The 12,481-nt window shown below is 43.9% G+C and overlaps 1 protein-coding gene across 1 annotated transcript in view; it reads right to left on the reverse strand.

Moving 5' to 3' along the window:
• LOC114857317 (NACHT, LRR and PYD domains-containing protein 12-like) overlaps nucleotides 1-12,481 on the reverse strand; it is a 73,399-nt gene that overhangs the window by 40,252 nt on the left and 20,666 nt on the right.

Below are 12,481 nucleotides of genomic sequence, written 5' to 3' on the forward strand. Positions count from 1 at the left end.
CGGTGGTGGACTGTGATCTGGCGCCCACCTCCGACCGCCCTCCGCCCGCCTGGGTAATCGACGGGGGTTTGGCTTATACGGTGCGGGAGTTGTTGCACTCCAGACGGCGGGGCAGGGGGCTGCAGTACCTGGTGGAGTGGGAGGACTATGGCCCCGAACACCGGCAGTGGGTGGCGCAGAGGTTCATCTTGGACAAGGGTCTCATCAGAGACTTTCATCTGAACCATCCTGCGGAACCCTCCTAGGTCGCCGGGGGACGACCGTTGGGGGAGGGGCTCTGTTGTGAGTCTCCTCCCAACCTCAGAGGGCGGCACTGAGTAACTGTTTCCTTCCGGGAACATCATTAACTGGGGGACTATTTAAGTGGAGGATGGAGACTCCTCCAGTTGTCAGTGTGTTATGGTGGTGTTACAAACACCCCTAGACCAGACAGGACAGAACCCAAAAGCAGTAACAGGCGAGGATGGCAGAATACAAAACGATATGTTTATTATACTACACAAAACAAAGGGTCACTACAGAGTAGGTAAAAGGTTCATAAACTAAACTGAGGCGCACTGCGAAGCAGGGCCAAACAAACTAGACAGAGGAATAATACAAAACAGAAGCCACTACCAAACAAAACTAGGACACAATATGTCGCTGCACTGAGTAGCCGAATAAGAAGTAACAGGGCTGTTCACGATCCAAACGAAACACAAAACCAACCGTCATACAGGAAGCCAGATGCAAACTGAGAGTCCACCATAACACACTGACAACTGGAGGAGTCTCCATCCTCCACTTAAATAGTCCCCAAGTTAATGATGTTCCCGGAAGGAAACAGTTACTCAGTGCCGCCCTCTGAGGTTGGGAGGAGACTCACAACAGAGCCCCTCCCCCAACGGTCGTCCCCCGGCGACCTAGGAGGGTTCCGCAGGATGGTTCCGATGAAAGTCTCTGATGAGACCCTTGTCCAAGATGAACCTCTGCGCCACCCACTGCCGGTGTTCGGGGCCATAGCCCTCCCACTCCACTATGAATTGCCTCTGAGGATCGGGGAGACAGAGGATGGGTGCAGACGTAAATCGGGACTTCTAAGCTAATCCAGCTGCTCTAAAGGGAAGGTCTGGATCAGAGGTGAATTAACTAGCATGCCTGGATTTTTTTTACTCCCCTCATGAACCTACAGGGCAGTCAAAACTCTGCGAAGGTATACCTGACATCCTAACTCAGGTGTGAATTGCTCCCTTTGTTACGTAAAGGGCCACCACAGGGGGGAGCTGGGAGCTGTGGTGGGGGGAACTGACCGACTTCAACAAAACCTGTGTGAACCTCTGTTTCACTTTGCCATCTCAGAGAGACATCAACACACCTGAGGTGTTTTCTTTTGGGACATTTGTTAATAAAAAAAACATTTTTACACAAATGCAAATAATAAAAGGCATGTGACCCAACCAAAAACACACACTAAATAAACATGACAACAGAAAACCCTGGAAGCAGCGGATGAATAAGTTAAAATTAATAATACAAAGTGAGTAAATACATTTCAATTACTTACTGCTTCAATTACTTAGAGACATCAACTCACATAAGGTGTTTTCTTCTGGGAGATTTATTGATCGAAAAACATTTTTACACAAATGCAAATAATAAAAGGCAAGTGACACAACCAAACATGCACTAAAAAACTGAATCTGGGAGGAAAACATGATACTAATACTACAAAGTCCCTAGTTTATCAGATTGACAAGCAGCACAAAATCAGTTGCAAAATGAATTGCTTTGGCAACAACTTCCCAGAACTGGCTCTAGACCTACTGCTGTGGCAGTGCCTGAATTGTAGCTCCCAAAATAAATGTTGGTACTGTGTGTTTTCATGGGTTCATTTCATGGGTTTCATGGTTCATGAGAGGGGGCTTGGATCACCTCATAACATCACAAAAGCCTGCATGCAGATTAGATTTGATTGAGCAGCACAAAGCCTGAATGCAGGTTGGCCAAGGTGTTATACACACCTGCAATCCTGAACATAATGGGGCCCACATAATCAATGTTAGTAATGTGTTCATGAGAGGGGGCTTGGATCACCTCATAACATCACAAAAGCCTGCATGCTGTTATGGGAAAAATTGTCTCTTCCTTATTTTTATGTGTCTTCCTTATTTCTATGCATTTCTATGCAGTTATTATACGATTTATGACTTATGTTCTGCAATTAATATCTTATGTTTTGTCTTACTGTATGCATTTGACATTTCACCTACATTGTTCAATGGTTGTCTCTGCCTGATAGACTCTCAACTCTAGCTCCCAAACCCAAGGTCAGGGAGTTGTGTCTCTGTCTGTTGAGACTTGGTGCTCCTTTCTCACAGATAGTTGGACGTCAGCAATGCAGGTGTGAGAAAGTAAAAATCTTCACACACACTGCGACAGGGAGGAGATGGTGCATGTAATTTGATTGGGTTAGAAAGACATTCCACCCTAGTCGGACAGAGAAGCTAAAAGGCAGAAGCAACTTTAGGATCGTGGGCTCTTTGCATCACACCTTCGTGGTGTGTGCACTGATCTCCCCAGCTGGTTTTTGGTTTGTTGATGTGCACGATCAACATCCATGCTTTTTATTTGCTTTCCCCATTATTTTTATTTTCTTTATTATTTCAATAAATCGCACAAAAGGACTCTCTCATCTACTTCTTTATGGAAAATTTCCACCACAGAAATTGGCGTTGTCGGCAGGATCCCGCGGCAGGTCGTCTGGACGGTGTGACCAGGGACGATAGTCCTGAGGACTAGGGTCGCTCAGCCTCCAAACCTCTACAGACATTCAGAGCTGGGAGGACTGCTCACCCGTCTGGATCGCCTCTGACGAGATCCACGAACTCAGATTCAAACTTAAATCCTAATTTGGCTCGGCTCGGTGAGAGAGATTCCTTTTGATTTGGGAAAAACAAAAGGATTGGAACTTTTATTTTTAATTTAGCTGAAACATTTCAATTGGTTGAAAAAAAAAGGGAAAGAAATCTTCTATTTGGTTGAAACACTAAATTTGAAAAAGGAAAATTAATTAGATCGAGAAAAAGAGAAAAAAAAAATCCCAATATTACATGTTCTTAATTAGGTGAAAGTCTGCTCTGGGTGGTGAGACGTCGGTTGCTAAGGGTTGGCTCGTGGAACCGAGCTTCCGTCTGTACTGAGGATACAGACATGTTTTTTTTGATCTGTGCGTGGTCCACATGTGGGGGACTGAGTATAAAAGACGGCTTCTGAAAGATGGAGTGCGTTTGCAGAGTGAAGTATTTTCAAGATACGAGGGACCCGGGCCTAGAGGGGCCTAACGTTGAGGAAATACTTCGGGAAAGGCTCTGTCGCCAGATCAGGTTGGTTCCCTTTTTACGGAGACGTCCGATAAAAAGGCATTTTGGGAAGGTTCCGGCCGGAACACACAAAAAATCTAAGGCAGGAAACCGCCGGACTCTGAAAGACGGGTTCGGGGCAATTTGAGTCTTCACCACCAGACAGCAACCGTACAAAACTAAAAGTAATTAAAAGTAAAAGTAAATATGGTTATTAGTGCGTTTCATGTTTCCATGAGTGGGAAACTGGTTATGGGTTCAAAAGGAGAATCGCTTAGTGTAAAAGACATATGCACCTTAAAAGAAAAATTAGATACAAAAGAAACGATCTGAAAAAGCAAAACTATCAAAACTAAAGCCCTAAAAGAAAGAGTGATGAGAGTAACAGGAAAAAAGGAGATAACAACTCTGGGGAAGAATTGTTTGCACTCTGCCACACCACACACACACCACACACACACCACACACACATACACCACACACATATCATGCCAAGATCAAATGCTCCCATTGTTTCTGCTCTCTATTCTAATGCAGAACTGAGCGCGATGAGGGTAAATCCGGATCTGGACTCCTTTCCCACCATCAGCAGAAGAACCGAAGGAGAAGAAGCGCCGACCAACAACCAGAACAGGGTGGAAGCTCTGACACCACAGCAGCAGGAGGACACAGACCACAGCATGGACGCCTCACAGACTCCACAACGTCTGCAGCCATCACGTTCTGGGCTCCTCAGATGAACCAGCTACTACAAGCGTGTGTGTCTGACACAGACACCTGCTTATGACAATCAGCAAAGGAAAACAAGGACAGAGCAACAGCAGAGTGAAAAGACGTGCTCTGACACGGACACTGGTTGAAACAACAGGAGAGGCTTCAGACGTGATCGGCCCAAAAGAGCTGCATCTGAGGATCCAGGAAAGGTCTGTCATCGAGGAACAACTGTCCCATTGAAAGGCTTCACCCGCTGGCGCTCACATCAGACTGATGGTTGGGGAAGGAGGAAGGTGACGGTTCCTTTTCACGTGACGTACAAGACGGTACCGCAAACATACACACACACATTCATACACGCAATGAAGAAACACGCTTACAGCTGATACACGCTCAAATTCATGTTCATGCTTATCTGCTCGCAATGAAGAATCGCTTTTTGCTTAAAAAAATCCCACAGAGTGATTTTAAAATGATGACAAACAGCTAAATGACAACTGCTGCATGACTTTACAGTCTGATGGGTTTAAACTATTTTAACTTGCAACAAATTCAGTAATAAAATCCTCTATGTTTCTAAAAGGGTTTGTGCACAATATAGGTTTGTCTGGCCAGACTAGAAGACTATAGGAAACAAAACAGACTATAGAGAAAACAAAAGAGACTGTAGAAAAAGAAACAAAAAAACAGACTATAGGAAGACTGAGACTGACTGAAACAGACTATTAATGACTATTAAAGGGAAGACGACTATTAGAGAGAAGTAATAATAATTACTGTACGTACCAGACTATTAAAGAAAAACTAATTCTTTCACTGTCTTGTGCAACATCTGACAGCAAGACACCGTAACATTCATTTTTGCTTTCAAACTTATGCCCAGTTTAAATTTTTAGGAAGAGATCTTGTGTAGTTTAGGTATTTGATTGATTTTCACTCCAGACGGAGTGCAGGTCACATCTACAGACATTCTAAATAATCCCTCTTTTGTTGGTGTTAACTTCAGCTCAGCTGTGCTCTTATCATTGGCTGCTGAGGGGGGGCTGTAACTGAGGTCCTCACACAGGCTGCATCACAGCTTGTTTATGATTTCACACACACACTCAAACTGACCTCAACTTCATTCTTTTGGGATGAACACAGGTCTGCGCTTGCGATTTCTTTTACTAACGAACAAAAAGATTTTTGATGTTTATTCTACAGCTCCACACGTCCCTCTGTGAAAACATGATGGAGACAGATGCAGGACGTGGGTCCTTTCGTGAACAGATGTCAACGGGGTGGAGACTGGTGAACGACTTCTGACCCCATGTGACGTATTCACCTACTTTGCATACTTAAAAAAAAAAAAAAACTTTTTTTTTATTCTGCCTGTCATGTGCAGCAAACAGTGAACTGGGTACCTCCACACTCTAATGACACACATTACACGCTTTCGTTTTTATTTTTATTTTTCAGAGGACGCTCTGACCCAACACTCAGCCTTACAGGAAGCCCTGCTTCCCTGTGGCTCACACACAGACATGATGTAGGTTTGATCAGAGGATGTGAACCAGTGGTCATCACACCTAAATCTGACCACAGACCATGTAAACAACACCACCCTCTTAAAGGAGCCAAAGATGGTGTTACTGCAGACACCACTAAGCTACTGAAACATTGGATGCTACAGGCCACAAAGAGAGCCTGTCTAAATTACACTTTGTTCAGACAAAGGTTATTTTCTGGGTCATTGTAATTACAGCTGATGGCAAATCCATCTCACCCAACAGATTTGAAGCAATTTGAAACCTGCCTAAACCGTGCACGTATAAACAGCTTATCTTTTCTAGGTTTTTGTTCTTATTGTAGGAACTTCATTCCTAACTTTACTGTCTTTGAGGCCCCACTCAGGGTTCTGATGCAGACGTCTTCATCGTCCACTTCTTGTCTCACGTGGACGTCTGAGGCTGAACAACGTTCACTGACCTCAAGCTTGCTCTTCAGTCGGCTCCTACTTTGGGTCTTCCTGATCTGACCCTACGCGACCTTTCACTCAAACAGTGGATGAGAAATCAGGTTGTACGACTTCTGTTCTTTTGTCCTCATACTGTTTTTGATTCTTTTGGAATAGATCACATCTTTCTACAGCCAGATGGCTTAGATACAACACCACCTTGCTCAACATGCTGAAAATTACTATCAAGAGTCCGTCGTGAAGTCTGGCGCTTTGCAAAGACACTGCTCTGCTCAGGCTGCAGAGTTGATCGTATTGACTGAAGCTATTAAACTAGCAGAAGGAGAGTCTGTTACCATCTACACAGACTCACAGACGCTCTGTGGAAGCATGGGAAGCTTTGAAGTCTGATTGCAAACCTATCTTACATCATGATAAGGTTCTGCTTTGCTGGACGCTGTCCTGCTACAGTACCTACAGCTAATGCTGTTTGTAACTGTCCAACATCAGTGACGACTTCGTTTCTGCCGACATGCAGCTGCAGACGCTGCTGCGAAGGTCGCTGCCCAACAACCCCTCCCTCTCCTGATCCTTGTTTCCTCTCCTGATCCTTGTTTCTCTCCAACTCTCTCTATCCTTTCCTTCCTCATCTCCCTGTGCTTTAAACATTTTGTACCTCACAGGAACTCAGACTCTGGCTGACGAATGGTTCCACCTGTAGCCATGGAGTCTGGTTTGGGCCTGATGGCAGCCGTGCCGCCCAAACACCTTTTCCCCACAATTCAGATTTCCAACAGGTGAAAACAGGCGACAGGACCACTACACCATCCAACGAGGGGACTGGCGATCGTTAAGGAGTTCAGGAGGAAGCATTGGGACTCAAAACGGTGGCGAGGTCCCTTCCAGGTCCTTCTGACGACCAACACGGCTGTGAAGATCGCAGAAAGAGTGACTTGGATCCACTCCATCCACTGCAGGAAGGTCCCGGATCCGACAGACGACCCTCCATCTACATCTACACCACACGAGAAAACCACCACTGACGAAAAGAATTAAGAAGGACGACCCTCGCTGTGCTCACACACGCACTGAGGCGAGGCTGCGTTGACCGTTCAGCTAAAGGTGTGAGCCAAGCGCCGCCTGAAGCTGCGCCGGTGAATCACACTATCAGACCATACATCTACACACACGTTTCTGAGAAAACACACACACGAGCAGCCTTGAGTTGCCGACGCTGGACAACGTGTAGACTCTTCACATCACGGGAGTGACAGTGACTCAGACGACATTGGGAGGAAACCTGGCGGTGATAACGAACCCCAAGTGTCTCTGTGATCAGCTGATCACAACCTGAAGAACTCCAACGAACTGACAATACTTCAACACACAGGTTGGAAACAATCTAACGCTACTGTTCAACAGGAAGAAGCAGATTGTTACAAGACATCAATTGTAACCTTGTTTTGTTAAACTTCATTTTATGTTACATGGATTGTTATCTTTATCATATGATGTTTCTATGTAACTTTGCACACTACTTTTGAATGAGAAAATTTCACATAATTCACAACACTGAGTTTAAATATCCTAAAGTTGATTTGGTGTTTAATTTGCTCACAATCACTTATTCACTGCTACAATTAGTTTTTATCCTTCATCTACAGATGACAGAGGTTATGAGACAAAACGCATCATCATTCTGGTTAAATCCCTGAATCTCCTATTCGCTCTAGACGCAAATGTACAATTAAAGATCTGAAAGTATGAAATCTATCTTAAGAATATATGAAACAGAACCCCACCGGAAACCTATGGCTATCATACATTAATTGTCTTTATTACATTACAATCGAATGGCCGTAGACATGTTGTTAGCAGAGAAAAGAGACGTTTGTGTTATGTTTGGAGACGCATGTTGTACTTCATCCTGAATAACACTGATTCTAATGGTATTGTGGCGAAGGCGCTACACGGCCTTCAGAATCTCAGCTAACTCTGGTATAGGTTCTTTCCCTTGGAATTGGCTAGACGAAATGTCTGGAAAATGGAAATCTGTCCTCATGTCCACAGCTGTTTCCTTTATAATTGAGATGGCTGTGATTCTCTTGTTTGGTTTTTACGTTATCCCACTGGTTAGAGGTCTCATCATGCGTGCGACCTCAGCAACACTCTCGTATGAGATGACACAATGCACTATGTTCAAAAACCCCAACTCTAACTCACTTAATGACTTTGACGATGGTATGGGCTTATTTTCTTCACATGCCAATACAGAAGTTATTCTTGTATAACTACCCACCAAAAACAGCTCCCAACCTTTTGTCCCTAAGTTACTTGCATTTTATGTGAAGGTGTATTTTGAATCTTGATGAGTTAATACCCTTATTGTTTTCATTTGCAAGGATATTTTATTATTACAGAATGTGATGTTGACAATTTTTATTCCTTTATGGTTTGATTAATGTGTAATCAAAAGGGGGGAGTGTTATGGGAAAAATTGTCTCTTCCTTATTTTTATGTGTCTTCCTTATTTCTATGCATTTCTATGCAGTTATTATACGATTTATGACTTATGTTCTGCAATTAATATCTTATGTTTTGTCTTACTGTATGCATTTGACATTTCACCTACATTGTTCAATGGTTGTCTCTGCCTGATAGACTCTCAACTCTAGCTCCCAAACCCAAGGTCAGGGAGTTGTGTCTCTGTCTGTTGAGACTTGGTGCTCCTTTCTCACAGATAGTTGGACGTCAGCAATGCAGGTGTGAGAAAGTAAAAATCTTCACACACACTGCGACAGGGAGGAGATGGTGCATGTAATTTGATTGGGTTAGAAAGACATTCCACCCTAGTCGGACAGAGAAGCTAAAAGGCAGAAGCAACTTTAGGATCGTGGGCTCTTTGCATCACACCTTCGTGGTGTGTGCACTGATCTCCCCAGCTGGTTTTTGGTTTGTTGATGTGCACGATCAACATCCATGCTTTTTATTTGCTTTCCCCATTATTTTTATTTTCTTTATTATTTCAATAAATCGCACAAAAGGACTCTCTCATCTACTTCTTTATGGAAAATTTCCACCACAATGCAGATTAGATTTGATTGAGCAGCACAAAGCCTGAATGCAGGTTGGCCAAGGTGTTATACACACCTGCAATCCTGAACATAATGGGGCCCACATAATCAATGTTGGTAATGTGTTCATGAGAGGGGGCTTGGATCACCTCATAACATCACAAAAGCCTGCATGCAGATTAAATTTGATTGAGCAGCACAAAGCCTGAATGCAGGTTGGCCAAGGTGTTATACACACCTGCAATCTGCACGCCCACTTGTATTCATGGCATGTAAAGGTGCCTGCCCACCCCAGTCTGTAGCTTGTGGATAAATACCTGACTGCCCATAGCCTACTACTTCAGTGCCCTTGAGAACTCTCTTGTGTAAGGACCTCCTTTCCACGATGCGACGAGCAAGGATGCAGAGAAAGTACAACACTCAGCAGGCGTTGGACATGCTCATGAGCAAACTCAACCCATGTGACTCAGATGGAGATGACATCGACCTCCAGCCGAACTCGGATTCTGAGCCAGAGCTCTGTTCAGGTTAGATATTTCAGACTCATACTCACATATAGATTTCTATCAATGCATGCATTTTTGATATTTTCTGACTTTAAAATTGCTTACAATTTGAATTTTTTCATATTGCAGATGAGGAGACCAGCAAGAGAGCTGGCTAACGCTCATGTGTGCGCTAAGTTGGCAGAAAAAGAACGGTTGTTTCGCCAACAACCCCCCACACCTGGCCCTGGAAAAAGAGCCATGTGTCAGGTGAAGAATCGCTGCAATAACAATCGTGCTACTGCGCGATGTGTTGACTGCTACCGCTACACATGTGGAAAATGTACATAGGGGAGATGCCCTGGCAGTGCCAGGGCTGTGGAAAATAAAAGCACCTTTTATCGTTTACTGACATATGGAAAAGCTTCTTCTATGCTCTCATTTTTATCAATAAATCTCCCAAAAGAAAGAAAAATCATGTGTTGGTCTCTTGTATTTTGAAAAATGAAACAGGGTGGAAGGAGCGGATGAATTAATAACAAATAATAATATAAAGTGAGTAAGTACGTTTCAATTAGCTTCACTATCTCTGTGGGCCCCACAGTACCAGTGTTGGTTCTGTGTGTCTCATGTCTCCATGAGAGGACCACAGCACAGCCTGTGGCAGGGCTGGTGAACACATGCTCACACACAAGATTCCATGCTTCCTTCTGACAGACCTCAGACCTATTGGGCCTTATTTGGGCCCCACAGTACCAGTGTTGGTTCTGTGTGTTTTCATGTCTCCATGAGAGGACCACAGCATCTGTCAGGCCTGTGTCAGGACTGAGAAACACAGACTCACACAGGTTTTGTTGAAGTGGCTTAGCGTGCCTCCCCCCTGTGGTGCGCAGGTAACGGCCCCGTTAGCAGAACAATGGCAGCCGATCAGGTAAGGCAGCGTACGAATCGACTGCCTCGTAGGTAGTCCTCCCAAAGTGAGAGTTGGCTGCTCCGTAGGCAGTCTAGTGTTAACTGGAACACGCAGAGAATCAACTTCATCCAGGGCGCAGCCCGTAGTTCTGGAACACGCAGCAACCAAGGAACTCGCCAACAAGGCCTTTAATTTCACACAAGCGTACGGCGACGCTCAGTTATAACAATGTTTTTAAACAAGCTTCAATCAAAACAATATTCTTCTTCTACGTATTTCTGACTTCGTCAGCAACGCTTAATTATCTGCGAGCCCCTCTCGGCTGGAGGACTTGCGCGGCGCGGACTTAAACAACAACACTCCACAGCGCACGGCCGTGTCCACTCGTTTTATTGTAAACCAACTAAGCTTCAAATCAAGCTTTTTCGAAAGTCAAACAAGAAATGCACCAACAACTGATTCTATTCAACCGAACTATGGTTCGCAACGTTCTCAGACAAGCAAAGGTATGAAATAGCGCCTCACGCGGACGGCACCAATAATATGTAGCGGATTCAAATTATTAATAGTTTGATATTAATGTAGAAACATTATTATACCTCGAAGTTGGGGCACCAGGTTTGTTTTAAAGCTGAAACCACGCTTGTGTCAATCTAGTCAACGCCAGATATCAATTCAATGAGTTACCACTCATGAACAACAATAACCACTTTCTTGTGATAAAACCAAATCAGTCTCTTATGCCGTAAATTCTTGTCGCGGTTCAGTGACCTCTGCTTAAATCTGAAGAGCAATGCACACAAAACCAGATTCCTTTTAACGTTTTATTAATCTAACACTAGTCCAAGGATGGAGCATGTCTAAAGAGCCACAATAAACTGTAATAAATCACTGTTTAGAATACTTGCAAAGATCGGCACAACATTAGAGCATCTTCCTGGGCATAAGAGCATCAACCGGCCAAGCAGGAGGACGCGATTTCAGTCTCATCATAAACTGAGAATCACCGGAACACCGCAGATGCGCTAAATTCTTCCTCATCAGGTGTCGACAAGGTCGTGATATCGCTGCAGTCTAATGAAGCAGGATGTCCCTAAAACTTAGCTTTGTTGGCAGGTGATTCTGTAAGTGACCCGACGGTGGCGAGCTGACTGACCTGTCATTCCTTTAGCAAACGCCATGAGTCGTAACGTAATCGACAGTTAGCGTCAGCACTGAGACGGGCTAAATAAATAATTGTTACGTTGATTAATGTTAACAATGTGAGTCTCATTGTGTGTCGAACACGACCGCAATCCTTCAAGAGTTATAAATGTTTGCCGATGTTACGCTTCAAATGATCTTGGGCGTTTTATTGTGAAAGTCCAGCGACTGGCCCCGCCCCAGGTTTCCCTTTTTCTTATTTCGTTTTGAAAGTGGAGAAAAGGAGAATGAGTAAATCAGTATATCGCAAATGTCTTTTACCGATTTACGGAAGCGAAACACAGCATAAAAAGACGTTATTCAATTTCATTTTACACATGAATGATGAATTGCACTTCATGCACGGACCGTTTCAAAGCGTCCGCGCTACTTAAACTAGCCCAAAAAGAAAACGGGCTGAAATCTAATTTAATTAGTTCGATTAAAAATAGCGAGTCAATTAAGGACTGGTTGTGATAGTTTCAGTTTCGCAGAGTTTCTTGATGACTTTCTAACGTAACAAAAATCGTTGTTCGTTCGTGTTTCTAAGTTTAACTTAGGTTTACAAAATTTAAGAACAAAGGAAAATTAAAGAAAAGTAATGCGACGCAAAAAGAAAGGTGAAAGAAGTTTGAAGATAGAGGGAAATCCGATTTGCCTTGGGTGTGTCAGACTTGGGGCTGGCGGCGGACCCACATGCACAGCGCAGAGGCAAGGTGACGATTAACACAGGTTTTATTTTAGAAAACAGAGTCAGACGGTCCAGGTCATACACAACGCTTGGTAGGGAATCACAAAAGGGAGAAGGCAGTCTCAAGTCCAGTAAACAAGAAATAAGA

The sequence above is a fragment of the Betta splendens genome, chromosome 6 (genome assembly GCF_900634795.4).
Source record: "Betta splendens chromosome 6, fBetSpl5.4, whole genome shotgun sequence".
Taxonomy (NCBI): domain Eukaryota; kingdom Metazoa; phylum Chordata; class Actinopteri; order Anabantiformes; family Osphronemidae; genus Betta; species Betta splendens.